Below are 20,237 nucleotides of genomic sequence, written 5' to 3' on the forward strand. Positions count from 1 at the left end.
TGAGCCATAAAATGAGTATTTGACTAAAATGAAATAGATATGCCGAAATTGAATAAAGATCTTGGGCTAGTGTGAAATAAACTCAAGAGAAACTAGAAGAGAATAATTTATGATAAAACAAAATAAATGCTCAAGTTAATGGATGCATAGTTAGTTGAGATGATAAAATAAGTGTTTTGATTGAATGAATAAATTATTGACCAAAAAAACACACGTGATGAATATATAAATGAATGAAATAATAGATTGAAAACCCATATATGATATAAAAAAAATGTTGGAAATGCATTAATCAAAATTTGCTTTAAATGATGGAATGGGGCTCAAGATGAACTAATGAAAATAATTAGTTAAAAAAGACATAGTAAGCATTGAAATGAAAGAACATGGTTTGTAAACCGAGGTAGTACCTACGATGCTTAAGAGGGATTAAATGGGTTGATGAATCCAAAATTAAATTAAAATATAGACTAGGGGTATGATATGGGATTAAGGAATCCTTAAACAGATTGAAGTACATTTTGGAATATTGAAATGGAATTAGAAAAACATTGAAAATTTTGGATCTTTACACAATTAATTTATTATAGAAACAAAATCAATTCTCATCAGTACATCATTTAACTACTTATAAACTAGCATTGGGTTTAGTTATGAAAATTGATTTTTTATATAATAAATTAATTGAGTATTTAAATTATGAATTGACTAGAAATAAAATTGAATTACAAATTGTATGATTTGTGTTGAATTGGTCTTGAATTGTGTTGAATATGACTTGTTGAGTAAGTTAGAGTTTTTATTTTTGTAAAGATTTTAAAGGCTGGAAAAATGCTATTGGTGCGACAAATTATGAAACACACAAGTCTAACTTGTGTGTCAAATGAATATGTAAGTCTGACTTGTGTGTTTAGTGGTTATACTGGTCTACCAGTATATCTCATAAAATGTGCTATTTTGAAAAACAAGTTTTCAACTATACTACTTTAGGTATAACTATAATATCGTCTTTAATTAACACTTATAATTCCATCTTAGAATTTAATGACAAATAGAAACTCTATTATGGGTATAGTGTAGTAGCTCATAAAATAAGTTATAAATTATTTTCTTGGCTCATATTATGTTGCGAGTTGGATAAAAAAAAAATTAAACCTAAAAAAATTATCTAGGTCATGAGAAGTTCTTTGTCATTGTTATTAAACCTGACCTAGTAAGTCAACTTTAAAAACTCCTTACTCAATTGTTTTCCTAGCACGAGTTTTAAATTAATCATGTGAGAGTTGTCTCAACACGACTCAGACGACTTGACAGGCCTAAAAACAATCTGGATAATTGGTAAAAAACATGGTTTAGCTTTAAAAAAATTTCAAGATGACATCCTTGTTTTTTTTAAATTAAGACGATGACATATTATATCGACCTAGGCTTTACGGTTTAACCTGCCAAACCAAAGACCTAGATCATGGATTTCACTTGATTTAACACTTTACTTGTTTAAACTATTTTTTACTTAATGATATGATAACAAAAATAGACGCTTATAAAATTGAGTACCAACCAAATGACAGCATGTTTGTTTAAGACTGCGATAACCTCATAGCAAACAAACTGAAATACATTATGAATGTCGCACGTGTGTGGCGTCGCGACGAAAACATCCACCCTCAAAATCTTATCTAATGTGGCAAATGTGGGGAGACAATGAATTCTTGTCTTTTATTAGTGGAAAAATAGAATGGGAGTCGCCACCTAGTATTTTGGTCACTAAGAACCCTAACTGGTCTTAGAAATCGGGTACAGGGACTGGTTGCGTAAAGGGAAGGTATTAGCACCCCAAATACGCCCTACCTAAGGTAAGCTGCATTGTTTTATTGTCTGATAAAATCTAAGGTCTTGTCGTGTTTTCTAGTTGTTGGTGCGTCTATGGTTTAAAAAAAGTCCTCCTTGGTAAGGAGATCCTTATCTTATCGGCTAATTCTGACGTCAACAAAAGAATTTAATATCCGGAATATGTCTTAAGTATAAGGTCATAACTCCAAATATTAAAAGAAAACAAAATAATTTTTTAAAATTTTTTGAAATATTGGCATAGTTCTCATGACTTTAATAAACGGGTTATTAAAGCCAAAATACATGCTAATACATATTTTTGAAATTTTTTTTGTTATATGAAAATACAATATGATTTTTTTTTATTATTATTTTTGAGAGACTTGGCCGTATGCATGAAAACAAAACATTTTATTTTATTTTTATTTTTATTATTTTTTTATTATATTTTTACGAAAACCAAGTATTTTAATAGTAGATTTGTATCTTTACAGTATAAAAATACAAACCATTATTTCAAAATGCAATAAAATATTTGTAGAAAATCACATATTTTTGAAAAGAACATTTTTAAGAATTTATTTTTCAGGCTGGGCCCAACGCAACGCGTAAAATTTTACGCATGCATGAAACAGTGCGAAGGTAATTAAATTACCTTCGCACTGTTCAGTCTTCTGTTTTCCTTTTGTTTCTCTAGACATGCATGCATCAATTTTTATGAAGAAAGGAAATGAGCATACTTGGAGAAAGGAAACCGATGGTGGTGTTGACCTCCCCTGCTGTCTGTGAGCTTTGCTCCGCCGCTCGGTTTCTCCTTGCTCTTCTGTTTCTGTCTTTCGTGCAGCCTTCCTTTGCGTTTCAATCTCCTAGTTTCAAGAAGACGAAGACGATGGTGGTGTTGTCTTCTCTACTTCACCGTGTCCTCTGCTTCCATTCGGTTTGCTTCCTTTTCTCCTTCCTCTTTCTCTCCCTTATGCTTCCTCCCTCCTGTTTTTCTCCTCACTGTCACCTCTCCTCTCTCGTTTCTTTTCTCTCTTCCACTGTCCTCTCTCTGTTTTCTCCTTACTATCTCGTTGTCTTCCGTCTCTGTTTTCTCAGTTTTTTTTCTTCTGTTCTCCTCAGCTCATCTCTGTTTTTACCCCTTACATTCCCCTCTCTCTCTGTCTTTTTTCTTTCTTTCCTTTGTCGTTCTTTTTTTTCTCCTGTCCCTCTTGTGTCGTCCTTTCTTCCCCCTAGTCTCGTCCTTTTTTTCTCCTTTTATAGCCAAAACTGCATGCATTTTTTTTTATAATGAAAACATACGGGACCATTATTGCAATGGTAACGGTAGAGAGATAGTAGCTGTGAAACATTCCCCATAATCAGCGGCATTTGTTGTTGAAACGGTTCCTGTTTGTTGAATCGATGAAGAAGACAATGAATAGTGCCTCTGAAACGACACCATTTTGCCACTTTAAATGATATTTCTAGTTTGGTCTTTGGATATTTTTACAATTTTGTAATCAAGCCCCCCGGAAAAGTTGTAATTGGATCCCTTAATTATAGCGCTTTTTCCGGTTTAGTCCTTGATTTCGGATTCTTTCAATTAAGTCCCTAATTGGCCATCAAACTTCAATAATTATGCAATTAAGCCCCTGATTTGACCAAATCAACTCTTCAAAATTATAATTGGACCCCAGAACTTTAATTTTTTGCAATAAAAGCCTAAATTGACTTAAAAATTAATTTTTCTTACAATCCAACCCTCCATAAATTCAATTAAACCTTAGATAAAAATTAAATGAGTCCATAAACATCTGATTTTAGACTTTTCTTCCTCAACTTGAATTTTCTTTGTCAGCAAAGCTTCCATCAGTAAAAAATATACTATCAAATTTCAACCTTTTGTATTTTTGAACCTCCTCAACCAATTTTGCCCTTTTTTCGGCATTCCAGCATCCTTTTCTCGCTCCAATTATTATTATTATTATTATTATTATTATTATTATTATTATTGTATTTTTTTCATTTTTGTGTGGGAACCTAGAAATGGGTAACAATAGATGCCCCCTCTTACAATACTTACAAAGCAAAGACTTTGCGTAGTAAGTTCTGTAAAGATATACAAACCTAAACTTTCAATCTTAATTTTCTCAAAACTCGACCGATCTGAAATTCTGTCTTTACCGCAATCTCTCTTTAATTAGGAACTAATGAACAAAACTTGATTATCTTGAGAACCCGATCTTGGTGCCTCGTTTTTTTTTTTGGTTGTAACTAAAGCTAAAATCCTCAGTGTTGTTGGCTAACCTAAGATCCCATACGGCGATCCCCTTTAACCAGAACTAAAATTTATGCATGGTTGGACTAACCTGAGATCCCATCCGGCGATCCCTTTAACCAGAACCAATATCCTGTGCGTGGTTGGGCTAACCTAGAATCCCATCCGGCAATCCCCTTTAACCGCAACCAATATCCTGTGTGATGCGAACCTCATGGTCACATGGTCACGCAACCCCCACGCAAAGACACCAATTCCCGGAAAGCCAAGTAAATCAGGTTTGATAGGAGTGTGACACAAAGATAACTTGTACCTAGGCACCAACACTATTGGAAACGGAGACCCTCACTCAACGAATATTGATTCGCGAACAAGAAATATAAGGAATGACGCCATGTAAACAGTTGTTCTTCGATAAGTCAATTTTCAGTTCTTTAGAGAACCATGGAAGGAAGATTATCTCACCAACACTCACACACACACACACAAAGTGCGGCAAACAAGAAGTTTTATTAATCTGAATTGTCTAACCTTACATATCTGGTTTTGCCCTTATTTATAGTGACTCCAAATTAAAATAAACCCTAATGGACCTTTTATGTGGACTTATATGACGTCCACTTACAATTAAACCCAAATAATATAAATAAACCCTAAACTAAGAAGAAAATAATAGTAACAATAAGAAATCTGAAAATAATATCTTAAATATGCTAGCATCAGATTTGTCACCATTAAGAAGAAGTCTCAAATAGACTAGGAAATCTGATCTGAAGGTAGAATTTATTATGAAGCCTTCTTTCCCTTTTGTAGTTAAGATTAATAAGGAATCCTTGTAAGAAAAGGATTCTGAAATAATTGTGAATCCTTGCCACACTTGGAAACTATGTTGCAACTCATTAAAGATCTTTGGAGAAGTAGAAGATTCCTAAATAAGCTGCCACATCCTTTTAGAAAAAGAATCCTAGCCAAATAGGAAGTCCACAAGTCTCTGTTGACTCGTGTTTTGATACCTTTCTTAACTCCAATTGACCTGAAATTTTAACCCAAGGTAGGACAACATGTCAGAAGACTCCACGTAAATTGCAGCCCGTTCCAACAGTCGAATTGAGAATTATGACTGTTGCCGTAAAACTGGATATTACACTTTTTACGTCAAAATCTAAATTTGCCCTTTCTTGGATCGTATCACTGTGTGTGGTTGGATTAACCTGAAATCCCATCCGGCCATCCCCTTTAACCAGAACCAATATCCTATATGTGGTTGGGCTAACGTGAGATCCCATCTGGGGATCCCCTTTAACCAGAACCAAAATCTAAGTGGTTGGGCTAACCTGAGATCCCATCCGGCGATCCCCTTTAACCAGAACCAAAATCTAAGTGGTTGGGCTAACCTGAGATCCCATCCGGCGATCCCCTTTAACCAGAATCAAAATCTGTGCGTGGTTGGGCTAACCTAAGATCCCATCTGGCCATCCCCTTTAACCAGAACTAAAATTTATGCGTGGTTGGGCTAACCTGAGATCCCATCCAGCGATCCCCTTTAACCAGAACCAATATCCTGTGCGTGGTTGGGCTAACCTGGAATCCCATCCGGCGATCCCCTTTAACCACAACCAATATCCTGTGCGTGCTTGGGCTAACCTGAGATCCCATCCAGCGATCCCCTTTAAGCACAACCAATATCCTGTGTATGGTTAGGCTAACCTGAGATCCCATCCGGCGATCCCCTTTAACCAAAACCAAAATCTGTATGGTTGGGCTAACCTGAGATCCCATTTAACGATCCCTTTTAACCAAAACCAAAATCTGTATATGTTTGGGCTAACCTGAGATCCCATTTGGCAATCCACTTTAACCAGAACCAAAATCTGTATGGTTAGGCTAACCTGATATCCCATTTGGCGATCCCTTTTAACCAAAACCAAAACTTGTATGTGACTGGGCTAACCTGAGATCCCATTTGGCGATCCCCTTTAACCAGAACCAAAATCTGTATCGTTGGGCTAACCTGAGATCCCAATTGGCGATCCCCTTTAACCAGAACCAAAATATGTGTGGTTGGGCTAACCTGAGATCCCATCCAGCAATCCCCTTTAACCAGAACCAAAATTTATGTTCTTCCTATTGATAAGGTTTGAACTTGCTTCCTTCGTTTTCTTCTTCTTCTTCTTCTTCTTGAGAATTTTCTAATGGTAGGGTTCTTCCCATTTTTATTCCCGTTCCAGGGTCATAACAATGACTCTCTTTTATTATCACCTCAATGATTCTTTTTTCCTTTTTTTTTTCTCTTTTTTTTTTCTTTTCAATTTTTTTTTTGGTAAGTTGACGTATGTATTAAAAGAAGAAGATACAAACATTATAAGGGGCATACCCCAGATTTACAATGATAACAGAAACATAAAACAACAGATGGCTACAAGCTAGCCACCGACCATAAAACTGAAACCTCACTCGATTCGTTAGGGAAACCAATACAACCAGCTAACTAACAAATTAAGAATCTATGGTATTCACCCTCCAAGCTCGTTGGATCCTTTTGTTTTCATTTGTTGGTGCGACATTCCTCATCAAATCAAGCTTATCACGAATGATACATTCGATTTGATTAAAGACCAAATTCGAAGTTCTAGACATTCCAACAAAGATCCTTGCATTCCGTTCTTGCCATACATGATACACTGTAGCTGCAAAACTCAGTTTACGAGAAAAATTGACGAAACTCTTGCCATGCCAAGAGACAGTGGCCCATCGAATCCATTCATCCCAGCCTTTTGTCATTCTTGGAATGTCGCATCTGTCACAAACATCCCACCAGATCGCTTTAGTATAGGAGCATTCAAAGAACAAGTGGTTGTGATCCTCATTGTTGCGGAGACAGAGCGAGCATCTATTGGGACCATGTATACCAAACCGATGAAGTTTATCTTGAGTTGTGAGTTTCTGTTGGACAGCCATCCATAGAAGAAATGAATGTCTTGGAACAGCATTCTTGAACCACACAATGTCATGCCATTCAACCATCTGACGATGACGTCTTAGTTGTTCCCAAGCTACTTTGATCGAGAATCGGTGATTTGGCGAATCCAACCAAACTATCTCATCCTTTATTTTCTTTTCAATTTTGCTGGAATTTTATAAAAATATGTGTGCAATGCATGCATCCTTACCTAATTTGAAATATAGGTCCCCCCTCTTTGATGTTCCATCTTCATAGGGTGCCATTGTTTGCTAACCAAAGTCTTCTTTGCTCTTTCCATGTACTAGCCCGTTCATATGCTAGTCATCCACTCCACTGTAAATGCAGCGCCTATTCTAGGTTGTCTTCAATGATTACTAGTCTCACTGTTTATTAAGCTTGACAATGCCCCCCAAGTGTGGTGTCGCTTAATTCATCATGAAGGAGCTTAACAAATCATTTATCTCTTGGATTCTCTCGAGAATCGTTCTTTGATTAGCTGTGTGAATCCTACCAGAACTCATCAAGAATTTTTCTGGTGTTGTCCTTATTTTAGATTGCTAATCAGCCATCGACTTGTCTCCAGTGCTCGTCCATTCGATTATCTTTCTTTGAACATCATTGTCTTCAGTTTCATTAATTCATCATTTAATCATTTTTTATTGCCCCTTAGTTGATCTGAATATTGCTTGTTTTTGCTTCTCATGGTCCACTGTATTGCCCTCGGCTGCTCAACTTTTCAAGAAGTGTCGAAAAGTATTGATGTCACTTTTGTCAAGGATTTTGCAAACTCGACCGATGTTCTTTTTGTTTGACAATCTTTATTGTTCTGGAATCAACTCTCATATTTCAAAGATCTTGTCTATTTAAAGTCTAATTATTGAAATGAAATCAAAGAGATGTCAGTTTTTTTTTGTATTTTTGAAATTCAAGCTTCTTTGATCAAAGGCCCAACACACGTCATTCAATACATGTAGTCCTTTGATTATCTTGTATTTTGAAAACAAAAATTGACCCGTCAAAAGATTTAAATGGCTTTTTCTATGGTCTTTATGTCTATTTTAATCTCTGATCTTAGGTTTATCTTTTGATGTCTGTGATGAGATGACCTTCTGTGAATTTCAAGAAACAAGATGCTCAAGTTAGAACTTGGGCTTTTATCAAGAAAAGTGGTTTTTTCTTTTTTTTTAGCATTTATTTTATTAGCATGCATAATAACAAGTAGCTTAATCCATGAACCACAACCCTTATAAAAAAAAACTCTTCAAGCTTTGAGAGTGTCATTTATCGGTTCAAATTGCTTACTTGATCGAAAAGGGCTTTAAAGCACGTAATGTAGGCTATGGTTTATGGCTATGAAAGAAAGGAATTTTACAGGCTCAAAAGGTGTTTGAGGGTTTCAAAAACCTAGAATCAACATCAATTATTCATCATTTCTTTTTATCTTTTTGTCTTTGTAGAGAAAACAACATATAACCTTATTAACCTCAAATATCAGAATTCTCTTAACATAGGTTATAATGTAAATCCAACTTTTTCTTTGATGAATAAGCAATCTCAATCATCTGATAACTTCAGGGGCTTTATCATGGATGCCAAAAGTCATGTTTGTAGCTCAGTATTTTTTTATATGGCTTTCACATAGCATTTCTCATAGTTTTCTAACATGCCCCCAGTCTAGATCTTCTTTCTTTTAGCTCTTTCTCGAACATTGTACTTTTGTTCCAAGCCTTCCCTTTCATTTTTGTCTTCCCTTATTTGCCCGCAGTGTGGGATGTTATCCTGGTCATGTTTTCTTTTGAAAAGAATATTCTATCAGGCTCAAAATGGGATTGCAAATGATAAATATATTTAGAAAGTGAGGCCTTTTCTCAAATGATATCAAAAATGACCTTTTCTCATTTCAAGCAAGGTCGGTTAGAACCGATAAATTTTGACCTCGTCTAGTGTAATGATTTGGACTTGCAAGAACCTTGATTCGCGAGTTCATAACTATTGAATCCATTACATGTCATTATGCATACTGCTAAAACTTAGCTACATGGTGGGTGATTCAGTTTCATGTGTGAGCTCAAAATTTGTTTGGGCACCCCATATCATTTTAACAAGCATCGAGTCATTCTGCAATCAAAATACTTTTAATCTTTCAGGATTGATTAGCCTTAATTGCATGTTGGAGTTCGATCAAAATATTTTGCCAAAATAAACTTTGAAAGAAACATCTCGTTATTTCGAAACAATAAAGAGACAAATAAAAAGACATGTTTCGTAAAAAAAAATGAGATGTGATCTCAAAACAAAATACAAAATAGCAAAATTCCAATACAATTGACAATTCATCGCCATTCTTAGATTAGCGTTTCTAGCAATATCTTTGTTTTGCCAAGCATTTTCAATCACTTGTCATTCTAAAGATGTTCGGGGGACAATATAGCTAATGACATCACCTTTAACACACTCAACTTGCCTCTTATTCTTCCACCTTCAGAGTCATCTCTCCTTATTGTCCTGGAATTCATGGCAGAACCTTCAATCTTTCCCCTCTTCATAGCTTGTTCAATTCTTTCAGCAATCCTCACAACTTCATGGAAATGTTGAGCTGAGATTCCTATTAAATGCTCATAATAAGGGGATTGAAACGTGTTGGCAAACAACATCACCATTTCTGTATCTATCAGTGGAGGTTGAACATATGTTGCCTTATCTTTGCGTGTATGCCCTCACAGACTCTTGGTTTTCCTTCTCTATAGCCAATAGGATGATTCTGTCAGCAGCAATTTCCAGATTAAATTTATACTGCTTCAAGAAGGCGTGTACCAGGTTTTTCCATGTCTTGATATTAATATTGTCTAGTCTCATGTACCAGCTCAGAGCAGATCCAGTGAGACTATCTTGGAAAAAGTATATAAGCATCCTATCATCATGAATCACCTCAGTCATTTTATTGTAGTAAGATCAAATGTGAGTGTTTGGACATTCCAATCCAGTGTATTTGATGAACTCTAGTATCCTAAAGTTCTTTGGTACTATGATGTTTGGTACCAAACACACTTCAGCTGCTTGCATGGGATCAAACCAATCATTACCCTCAACTGCTCTTAATCTTTCTTCCAAAGCAGACAATTTGTCATAGTTCACAAAATCAGTGGATCTATTGTTAGGGGGTTCATTTGCTGTTAAATCCACGGTGATGAGAGCTTGACTTGACGAGATAAGAGCGATAGGCACAAAATGTTGTTCTGCTGTTGAATCTGCCCCCAAGTTTTGTAATGTCCTTGGGACATGGATTGATGGTGTTCTCACAGGAGGTTGTGCAAAAATCCCTTTTCCATTTTTAGAGTCAACACTTGTTCAAGCAGATTTGTAAGTCTAGCTACTTCATCTTTGATTCTCTCAATTTCATTTTGATAATGGGCCTCCAATTGAACTCTTTCTTCATTTTCCATCTTTTAGGTGTAGTAAATCTTGGGTTGGGGACCTATGTTTCAACCTGGTTTCATGCATGATAAATGTATGAGTATGTTCTTATATGACGAGTTCGCCTTTCCAGGGTTGACACATGGTCGTACCTTTGCATGATAATATAAGAATTTTGATTCTTGCTCTACAACTAAAAATTTCCTGAGTAATGACCATTGTGTCAACCACAAGTTTTGAGTTCAAGATGCTTTAAGATGGGTTTACTTTGATGCGAAACAAAAGGTAACACACATAACCTAAGGGCAGGTTCTATTCATTAAGTGAGATAAAGGGTAGGTTGACTATCTAGTCTCAAAAGGGTCTCATATCTGCACAGTGACGATCTTCGTAAAGCATGTCATGCATGAGGCAGTTCTATACAATGCATGAACATATATGTACAGAAATTAGAGCATGTAAAAAAATAAAATAAGCTTATTAACAGAAAACACTCAAACTAAACAAAACACAATTATCAGACAAAAACAAAGCTTAGTCCACAAGGTCCCCAGTGGAGTCGCTATTCTGTCGCACGTATGCGGCGTCGCAGCGAAAACATCCACCCTCAAAATCTTATCTAATGTGGCAAATGTGGGGGAGACAAGGAATTCTTGTCTTTTATTAGTGGAGAAATGGAATGAGAGTGGCCACCTAGTATTTTAGTTACTAGGAACCCTAACTGGTCTCAAAGATCGGGTACGGGGACTGGTTGCGTAAAGGGAAGGTATTAGCACCCCAAATACGCCTTACCTAAGGTAAGCTGCATTGTTTTATTGTCTGATAAAATCTATGGTCTTGTCGTGTTTTCTAATTGTTGGTGCATCTATGGTTTAAGAAAAGTCCTTCTCGGTAAGGAGATCCTTATCTTATCGGCTAATTCTAACATCAACAAAAAAATTTAATATCCGGAATATATCTTACGTATAAGGTCATAACCCCGAATATTAAAAGAAAACAAAATAATTTTTTTGAAATTTTTAAAATATTGGCCTAGTTCTCGTGGCTTTAATAAACGAGTTATTAAAGCCAAAATGCATGCTAATAAATGTGATTAATGGGTCAACCTTGAAACTTCTCGACTTGTCTCCCTGTTTAGCTTGAGTTTAAAACTAAATCATGTATAAGTTGTCTTGATATGACCTAGTCGACTTGTCGAGTGCAAAGGCAATCCAAAAAAAAGAAGTAAAGGGCATGGTTTAGTTTTTTTAAAAAATTTAAGATGATATCTTTTTTTTTAATATTAATACGTCGACATATTTGATCAACTTGGGCTTCGTGATTTATTTCACCAAACCAATAACTCGAGTCATGGATTCCATTGCGTTTTGATAACTTTGTTTTCTTAAAACTATTTTTTTCTTAATTATATGATAACAAAATAGACGCTCATAAATCTACGGGACCTGCTCGTTGTGCTATGAAAGTTGATCTGATGAAGGCTTATGACTCGGTGCGGTGGGATTTCGTTGACGCTATGTTAATAAAAATGGGATTCCCTAGAACAGTCATTGATTGGATCATGGTTTGTGTTACATCATGTCAATTCTCTATCAACGTCAATGGTGAGCTTGCAGGTTACTTTCAAGGGGGAAGAGGGCTGAGACAAGGGGATCCATTGTCGCCATATTTGTTTGTCCTATGTATGGAAATCCTTTCGGGGCTATTCTGCAAGATGAGTGCCAACCAAGAATTCAAGTTCCACTGGAGATGCAAGAAGGACAAAATTTCTCATCTTTGTTTTGCTGACGACTTGATGATTTTTAGCAACGGAGATGTAAACTCAATTCGTATGATCAGAACTGTGCTCACAAAGTTTCAAGACCTATCAGGTCTGTATCCAAATCCAAACAAAAGTGACATCTTCTTGAGCTGTGTGTTAAATGCTAAGGAGCAAATTATTCATATTCTTGGGTTTAGAGAGGGGGAGCTCCCTATGAAATATTTGGGAGTACCTCTTCTCTCATCCAGACTAAAGGTTGTTTATTGTAAGGGCCTCGTGGATCGAATCACCTCTAAAGTTCGACATTGGACTTGTCGAACACTTTCGTATGCAGGACGGGTACAACTGATTAATTCAGTTTTATTTTCCATACAAGTCTATTGGGCATCTCTCTTTCTCTTACCTGGGCAAGTAATTAAAAATGTGGAGCAAATTATGAAATCCTTTCTTTGGTCAGGTTCAGATATGAGAACTACTGGGGCTAAAGTGGCTTGGGATCAGGTATGTCTTCCAAAAAAGGAGGGGGGGCTAGGAATAAAACGGATAACAGAATGGAACAAGATTGCTTTGTTGAAACACATTTGGAACCTGTGCAATGACTCAGATAGCTCAATATGGTCTACTTGGATCAGATCCAATCTGTTGCGAGGTAGGAATTTCTGGACAATCAAGACGCCACAGAATTGCTCTTGGGCTTGGGGAAAGATTCTAAAGCTCAGATCCTTAGCATGGCCGAAGATGAAGTACATCATAGGAGATGGAATGACAACCTCTCTATGGTTTGACAATTGGCATCCTCACAGCCCACTCGCGGATTCTTACGGGGAAAGATTCATCTATGATTCAGGTATGGCCAAGAACGCGAAGGTGAATGTGCTAATTCATAACTCAGAATGGAAAACTCCTACCACCCAAGCTATTGGCTGGCACCCCATTATAGAAGCTATTCCTTCCAATTCTAATCCTAAGATGGGGCAAAAGGATGAGATAGTTTGGTTGGATTCGCCAAATCACAGATTCTCGATCAAAGTAGCTTGGGAACAACTAAGACGTCATCGTCAGATGGTTGAATGGCATGACATTGTGTGGTTCAAGAATGCTGTTCCAAGACATTCATTTCTTCTATGGATGGCTGTCCAACAGAAACTCACAACTCAAGATAAACTTCATCGGTTTGGTATACATGGTCCCAATAGATGCTCGCTCTGTCTCCACAACAATGAGGATCACAACCACTTGTTCTTTGAATGCTCCTATACTAAAGCGATCTGGTGGGATGTTTGTGACAGATGCGACATTCCAAGAATGACAAAAGGCTGGGATGAATGGATTCGATGGGCCACTGTCTCTTGGCATGGCAAGAGTTTCGTCAATTTTTCTCGTAAACTGAGTTTTGCAGCTACAGTGTATCATGTATGGCAAGAACGGAATGCAAGGATCTTTGCTGGAATGTCTAGAACTTCGAATTTGGTCTTTAATCAAATCGAATGTATCATTCGTGATAAGCTTGATTTGATGAGGAATGTCGCACCAACAAATGAAAACAAAAGGATCCAACGAGCTTGGAGGGTGAATACCATAGATTCTTAATTTGTTAGTTAGCTGGTTGTATTGGTTTCCCTAACTAATCCAGTGAGGTTTCAGTGTTATGGTCGGTGGCTAGCTTGTAGCCATCTGTTGTTTTATGTTTCTGTTATCATTGTAAATCTGGGGTATGCCCCTTATAATGTTTGTATCTTCTTCTTTTAATACATACGTCAACTTACCAAAAAAAAAAAAAAAAAAGATTAGACCTAAATTTGAAACTCAAAGCAAACGATATCCAATTGACTCACAAATCAATATGTGGTGCAATTAGGGCACCAGTAATGACAGAATCAAATTTGAGCTCATTCTGAGTTGATTTGGTCAACTTTTTCTTTGTTTAGTTTTCTGCAGCAGAAAAAAAACATGCCTTTTTGAACGACTTTTTTTTTCTTTTTCTCTCTCTTTTTTTATGCCACTGATATATTTTGGTCAGGAACCAAATGAAATAACTATTTTTTTTTATATGCTGCAAAATCAAGAGAAGAAGAAATTGGACACTAAGGAATGTTTTTGCGGAAACAACAAGAAACGAAAATTTCAGAAGGATATAACCTGATTAATGGAGCCAAGCTCTGATACCAAATGATGCAAACCTCGTGATCACATGGTTCACCAAAGTTGTTGGCGATGATTGTTGGCAAGAAAAGAACTCCAAAGGCTGAAAAATGAGGCTAAGGAATTGTCCACTCAACTTGTTGGTGATTCGAGGACGAATCATCTTGAAGAGAGAGGGAATGATACAATTCAGGAAAAGTCAAATTCGGATTTTGACGTAAAAAGTGCATCTATCTAGTTTTACGGAAACAGTCATAATTCTCAATCCGACTGTTGGATCACAAGGTTCGCAACAGTCAAATTCAGAATTGGTGTCTTTGCATGTGAGTTCCGTGACTATGTGATCACGAGGTTCGTATCACCTCTTGGTCAAATCCCCCAAACAATGCCATAAATGAATAGAATTCATGCAAGATGTTTAATGATTTCATATTGTTTTCTTTTTTAATTATAAAGGAGAGGTTCGAACATGAGACCTTTGGGAGGAGGGGGACCTACTGCAAATTTTTAATAAGTGATGATTTGCAATACTAGAGAATGTTCAGATACCATTGATAGGACTTATTCTTTGAAACCATAACATAACCTGAATAAGGTCAGGTCAATACACGGTAGATGGAGACTTGGGTCATTTACTTTTAATTGCTCTTATATGTAATAAGTACACTACTACACGATCAGACATGAAATAATATAAGAAAAGTGTATGTTTGTTATTAATTTTTTTATTTGATTGCATCATTTTTAATTTATCCATTTAAGTTATTGAATTTTTATTTTTTTTATTTGAGTTTCTACTATTGGTTGAGTCTATTATTAGGTGCTAATGTGTGCTATTTATATCATGATACATGGTAAAGTGAATTCCATCAAATAGGAAAATAAGCATATTTGGTCTTTAACTTTTTATTATTTTTTCATTTGAGTGTCTCATTTTAAATTTTATCCATTTTAGTTGCTGAAATTTTTTACTTATATTTGAATTATTATTAATATTTTTTTCAACTATTTTTCCATTGGACCTCACTTTTTGCATATTGTGAGATAACTAACACGTAAATATTTAAAATATAAAATAACATTGTACCAATAAGAAAAATAGAGATAATAAAATCATGCATAAATAAAATTATAATTAAAATATAAAAATAATAAAATATTGATAACCAAATATATAATTTTCTTACAATAACATTTCAAAATGATTGTCATTCAAAAGACTTAGTGAAAAGCATATGGATAAAAATGGAATTACTGACGAAATATTTTTTATTAGTAATATTTGATTATAATAGCGACATAATATTTATGTATGCAATTTCCAATGTAAGGAAAAAATTTCATTGATAATTAATGATAGAATCATTGATACAATAAAAAAAATATTATGTCAGTGATTTCGATGTTAATATGACATGTCATTAATTTCCAATAGACTCGCCGATTACATTTTCCATTGCAATATTCCGTCGAATATTTATTCATAAATTTAAAAGTGTTATAATCGACTTCAATCTCCTCTCCTTTTTTTCTTCCTCTATCTCTCTTAAACCACAAATCAAAACAACAGCACTCCTACCTATTTTACCGCAAATCTAGACCCTATTACCATAAATTCAACCACCCAATACTTCATAGTGTTTAGCTGATTTATCTTGATATCATTTTTTCTCTAAATATTCCCTACACCAAGTAAACAAACCTACCCATTTATATTTTAAGATAATGTATTAATATTTGTTTTAAGTATTTGTAGTGTAGTTTGATTATATATTTAAATATTTCACAACCTTTTCATATAGAATTAAAGTTTGATTTGCATGTTGTAATTTGGGGAAATTTGAATTTGTTTGTGATTTGATAAAATTGATTTTATAACCTAGGCGTGTTATAATGAAAGATATGATGGGCTATTTAATGGGTAACAATTATATTTTGTCAATTTTATTATTATGTTGGAAATTTTATAGAATTGATAACAATTAAATGGTATTAATTTAGATTGAATAAGTTTGAATTACAAAAATGATAGATAATTAGTTGGGTACCGATTAAATATTGTTAATTGAATTTATTTAGTTAATATTTTTTTTTTGGTAAGTTGACGTATGTATTAAAAGAAGAAGAATTATTTAGTTAATATTTTGATGCATCGTTACATTTTTATACAAAAATAATAATTTGTTATTAGATTGTGAACTCATTTTTAATTACCAAAGTTTAATTTTGAATTGATTGTTATTTTATTAACAAATGTTGTTATCATTATTCTATATAGGTTTTCTAAGTAATGAATAATCATTTTTGGATGTATCGAGAATCAACTCAATGATTATATATGGAAGATTATTATAAAGGGTTGATGGTTTTATTAATTTTACACTCTCAAATCTAAAGAATATTAATAGAGGTGGAATTAGATGACAATGTGTGAAGTGTAAAAACAAAAAGCTACATCAATCAGATGTTGTAATGATGCATCTTCTAAGAAAAAGTCCACCATGTCAAAAAAGATTGTTGGCTCAAGATTTAGTTGTAACAACATATATGAAGTTGTAGAAGATAATAGTAATCATTATAGGAGTATAATGATGGATGCAATGAGTATGGATCTTGGTTATTCAAGTGAAGGTTCACGTGTAGACAAAGAATCAAATGTAAATGCAGCTAAGGTTTTTTTTTTTATCTTCTTAGAGATTTTGATAAACCTTTTTTTTTTTTGGTAAGTTGACGTATGTATTAAAAGAAGAAGATACAAACATTATAAGGGGCATACCCCAGATTTACAATGATAACAGAAACATAAAACAACAGATGGCTACAAGCTAGCCACCGACCATAACACTGAAACCTCACTGGATTCGTTAGGGAAACCAATACAACCAGCTAACTAACAAATTAAGAATCTATGGTATTCACCCTCCAAGCTCGTTGGATCCTTTTGTTTTCATTTGTTGGTGCGACATTCCTCATCAAATCAAGCTTATCACGAATGATACATTCGATTTGATTAAAGACCAAATTCGAAGTTCTAGACATTCCAGCAAAGATCCTTGCATTCCGTTCTTGCCATACATGATACACTGTAGCTGCAAAACTCAGTTTACGAGAAAAATTGACGAAACTCTTGCCATGCCAAGAGACAGTGGCCCATCGAATCCATTCATCCCAGCCTTTTGTCATTCTTGGAATGTCGCATCTGTCACAAACATCCCACCAGATCGCTTTAGTATAGGAGCATTCAAAGAACAAGTGGTTGTGATCCTCATTGTTGCGGAGACAGAGCGAGCATCTATTGGGACCATATATACCAAACCGATGAAGTTTATCTTGAGTTGTGAGTTTCTGTTGGACAGCCATCCATAGAAGAAATGAATGTCTTGGAACAGCATTCTTGAACCACACAATGTCATGCCATTCAACCATCTGACGATGACGTCTTAGTTGTTCCCAAGCTACTTTGATCGAGAATCTGTGATTTGGTGAATCCAACCAAACTATCTCATCCTTTTGCCCCATTTTAGGATTAGAATTGGAAGGAATAGCTTCTATAATGGGGTGCCAGCCAATAGCTTGGGTGGTAGGAGTTTTCCATTCTGAGTTATGAATTAGCACATTCACCTTCGCGTTCTTGGCCATACCTGAATCATAGATGAATCTTTCCCCGTAAGAATCCGCGAGTGGGCTGTGAGGATGCCAATTGTCAAACCATAGAGAGGTTGTCATTCCATCTCCTATGATGTACTTCATCTTCGGCCATGCTAAGGATCTGAGCTTTAGAATCTTTCCCCAAGCCCAAGAGCAATTCTGTGGTGTCTTGATTGTCCAGAAATTCCTACCTCGCAACAGATTGGATCTCATCCAAGTAGACCATATTGAGCCATCTGAGTCATTGCACAGGTTCCAAATGTGTTTCAACAAAGCAATCTTGTTCCATTCTGTTATCCGTTTTATTCCTAGCCCCCCCTCCTTTTTTGGAAGACATACCTGATCCCAAGCCACTTTAGCCCCAGTAGTTCTCATATCTGAACCTGACCAAAGAAAGGATTTCATAATTTGCTCCACATTTTTAATTACTTGCCCAGGTAAGAGAAAGAGAGATGCCCAATAGACTTGTATGGAAAATAAGACTGAATTAATCAGTTGTACCCGTCCTGCATACGAGAGTGTTCGACAAGTCCAATGTCGAACTTTAGAGGTGATTCGATCCACGAGGCCCTTACAATAAACAGCCTTTAGTCTGGATGAGAGAAGAGGTACTCCCAAATATTTCATATGGAGCTCCCCCTCTCTAAACCCAAGAATATGAATAATTTGCTCCTTCTCAGCATTTAACACACCGCTCAAGAAGATGTCACTTTTGTTTGGATTTGGATACAGACCTGATAGGTCTTGAAACTTTGTGAGCACCGTTCTGATCATACGAATTGACTTTACATCCCCGTTGCTAAAAATCATCAAGTCGTCAGCAAAACAAAGATGAGAAATTTTGTCCTTCTTGCATCTCCAGTGGAACTTGAATTCTTGGTTGGCACTCATCTTGCAGAATAGCCCCGAAAGGATTTCCATACATAGGACAAACAAATATGGCGACAATGGATCCCCTTGTCTCAGCCCTCTTCCCCCTTGAAAGTAACCTGCAAGCTCACCATTGACGTTGATAGAGAATTGACATGATGTAACACAAACCATGATCCAATCAATGACTGTTCTAGGGAATCCCATTTTTATTAACATGGCGTCAACGAAATCCCACCGCACCGAGTCATAAGCCTTCATCAGATCAACTTTCATAGCACAACGAGCAGGTCCCGTAGATTTATGATAGCCTTTCATTAGTTCCTGAGACAAAAGAATGTTATCACTGATTCGCCGTCCTGAGATAAAAGCAGTCTGATATGGACCAACTAAGGATGGCAAAACAACTTTGATTCTCCCAGCTAGAATCTTAGCGATGCATTTGTACACTGTATTGCAGCAAGATATAGGACGAAAATCAGTCAACCTTGTAGGATTAGCAACTTTAGGAATAAGAGAAATGGATGTAGCATTCATTTCTTTAAGCATTCTACGAGTCTGAAAGAAGGATCTAACAGCGTTGATTACATCTTCCCCAACTATGTGCCACATTCTTTTGAAGAAACCTGCGTTAAAGCCATCCGGACCAGGGGCTTTGTTGTTCTTCAAACTAAACATAGCATGCTTAATCTCCTCCCTTGTTACATCTTGTGCGAGTAGATGCTGTTGCGTTGAAGACAGTTTCAAGTTAATTGCCGAGTCCATCACTTCCTCGCTCAGAACCCTAGGCATCTGATCCACTCCTAACACACGATGGAAGTATGCAATTACTTCTGATTTGACTGCCTCGTGTCCTTCGACAACCTCTCCATCCTCCCTTGTAAGTGATAGAAGCTTATTTCTATTCTGTCTTCCATTTACTGATTTGTGAAAGTAGCTAGTATTCTGATCCCCCAAGCTAAGCCATTGTATCCTTGCCTTCTGTTTGAAAAAACTCTCTTCAGCCCTGACGGTAGACGCGTATAGACGAACAGCATCCCTTTCTCGCATGCGCAAAATTGGATTCTCATGCGCTGTATGCAGAGCCTGTTGAGCCTTATCCATTTTGTTTTTTGCATCTTTAACTCTATCTGAAATGTTAGAGAAGTGAGCCATATTGAAAAGTTTCAATTCCTGCTTTAGCTTTCTTAATTTGCAACACAGCTGATACATTGGACAACCCCCCGAATTCTGATCCCATACCTTCTTCACCAAGGGCATGAACTCGTCATGATCCATCCACATATCGAAGAATCTGAATGGTTTCTTTATGTTCTGATCATTGCCAATAACCTTTACCACCATAG

The sequence above is a fragment of the Populus nigra genome, chromosome 6 (genome assembly GCF_951802175.1).
Source record: "Populus nigra chromosome 6, ddPopNigr1.1, whole genome shotgun sequence".
Taxonomy (NCBI): domain Eukaryota; kingdom Viridiplantae; phylum Streptophyta; class Magnoliopsida; order Malpighiales; family Salicaceae; genus Populus; species Populus nigra.